The following is a 2,551-nucleotide window of genomic DNA, read 5'->3' on the forward strand; positions in this document are numbered from 1 at the left end:
GCTCTCTCTTTTTTTTTTTTAATCATCCAGCCCAAAGTGGCAAAAACAGCTCTTTTCTCATTTGGCACCACCAATAATGCAAGTTAAAAATAATGTTGAGTTTATTATACTTTTGACCTGTTTAGCTCAACAGGGTGAAGGCATGTAAAGAATGTGGACTTCTGAGGAATTTTCTTTTAAAAAGTACATAATGAAGTAATATTTTAATTACTCAAGGACTACTTTTGGTTGAAGTTTATAATCTAGATACCTCTACTTTTTGTTTTTGCTGTTCGACAGTTCACAAAGACCTTCAGCAATTTACAGGGTAAAATCGTTGAAGTAGTGGAGGTGAAACTGAAATTTAAAATTATTCTGTAAATACTATAGGGAAAGAGGCTGAGCTTAGAATCGTTTGGTTGTTCATGTGTTCTGTGCTCTTATCATGACACAGGTCATGTGTTGTTCCTCAGGATTCTGGAAGTACTAAGCCGTAGTTAACAGGCTGCATAGACCTTCAGCCAATCTTCTTTCATTATACTGCTGCTTTTCTGTTTCTTAAAAAACAAAAATCAATGAACAACTTCTTTAGAAGGAAGCACCACTGTTCAATTGGTTAACTGAAAGTATGAATCACTGCCGCTTTGCTTGCCCACCTGTTGGCTTTTTCTCACAGGTTTTATTTATCTGAATGATTGTTGCATTTGAATACTGTAGCCATGGTGAGTGAGCAGTTGAAGACTTCCTTTCTGCACCTTCACAGTTAAGGGTTCATCTTCTCAAGAAATAAAGTTGTGCTGGGTTGTTTCAATTCTGTAGATCACCCAGAAACTAGGTAACAAGGCCCTTGGATCACAATGAGCACATTGCAGGTCTTTGGAAATGCTGGGAAGGGGTTACATTCAAGTAACTGCTGACGTCCTTCCTCTCTGTCAGACCCATGTTGGCCTGTAATTATATTTTTCTGAATCTAAAAACAAATAGAAATTTCTGATATCTTTTCAGTCTCCTACTTTTCTTTCCATTCATCACTTAAATCTCATTATTGTATAACGTTTCAAATTATGACCTGGATTGAAGGAAGTCTGTTTTGTCAGGGACTTTGTTAGGTGAACATCAGAATCTCAACTACAACAAAGCTGAAAAATGAGGCAGCCTTAACAGTAAATGCTTTTGGGCTGGGCGCGGTGGCTCACGCCTGTAGTCCCAGCACTTTGGGAGGCTGAGGCGGGCGGATCACGGTCAGGAGATCGAGACCATCCTGGTTAACACAGTGAAACCCCGTCTCTACTAAAAATACAAAGAATTAGCTGGGCGATGTGGCGGGCGCCTGTAGTCCCAGCTGCTCGGGAGGCTGAGGCGAGAGAATGGCGTGAACCCAGGAGATGGAGCTGGCAGTGAGCCGAGATCAGGCCACCGCACTCCAGCCTGGGCGACAGCGAGACTCCGTCTCAAGAAAAAAAAAAGTGAATACTTTTGAAATGAGTGCTTTTTGAAGCTTAGAAGAACCATTAGGTTTATGTAATGCACCCATACTTATTCCTTTAAATAAATTTTAATTTAAAAACATTGAGATATTGGCTTCTGTCAACCTGATTTAATTAATTCTTTACATTAAGCTGATTTTCCCCGTGGCAGCTGACAAATAAGTTCATTGTTCTTGTAGAAGTGAGCTCACAAGGTTAAATGTGAATGTTCTCAAAGGTACACAGCCTTGTTTCAGAAGAATTTTAGTGCCCACTGTAAAATCAATCATACAGAGCCAATTTGGGGTATGACTCCAAGGTATGCAAGGTATGACTCCTCTGGAAGCCAAGTTTTTTCACAGGGCACTGTGGTAATACCCATAGCACTAATCCTCAGTGTGCTGGTTGAAGAAATAAAATGTTTTTAAAGAAGGATAAAGGAGGAATTAATTAGAAAATGTTTTTTTCCACATATTAGCAAATAAATGAAATGTCATTTTCATATTAAGTAATTATAGTTATGATCTTGCTTCATTTCTACCTACTCTCCTTTTGAAATATTCTTTATTACTAAATAATATTTTAGGAGGAGTTAACAGAAATAATTACCTGTAACATCTGCAGATAAACTTACATAGCTAACATTGTGTGCTGACTTTTTTAAATGGTGAAGTGACATTAATGAGATGTTCAGTTTACAGAATTTGAAGTTTGAGTTCTATTTGAGTAGTCTGCCGTGTCCCCCAAATCCCATTTAGATAAATTGAGGTTCATTTTTCACATAGACTTGCAATTTTTAGACACCACATTTTTTTATAGTAACAGCCTCATTTGCCTGTACAATAACTAATAATACAGTATTTCATAGGTACATTGTATGTGCACAGGAAATTTTTCTTTAAATCTTAAGAGCCTTTAATAAACGAGATGTTTTAATATTTTAATGTTACTACATTTAAAAAATAGTGTTTTCCTACAAAATTTTCTGTATTCAGTATACGTTAACTATGAAAATGTCAAACAATGAAATCATTGAAATATATTTAAGGAAAAATTACCAACCAAAAGTAATGAGTACCCTCTATATGCATATTTGCTGGAATGTT

This window comes from Gorilla gorilla, chromosome X (genome assembly GCF_029281585.2).
Source record: "Gorilla gorilla gorilla isolate KB3781 chromosome X, NHGRI_mGorGor1-v2.1_pri, whole genome shotgun sequence".
In the NCBI taxonomy this organism is placed as follows: domain Eukaryota; kingdom Metazoa; phylum Chordata; class Mammalia; order Primates; family Hominidae; genus Gorilla; species Gorilla gorilla.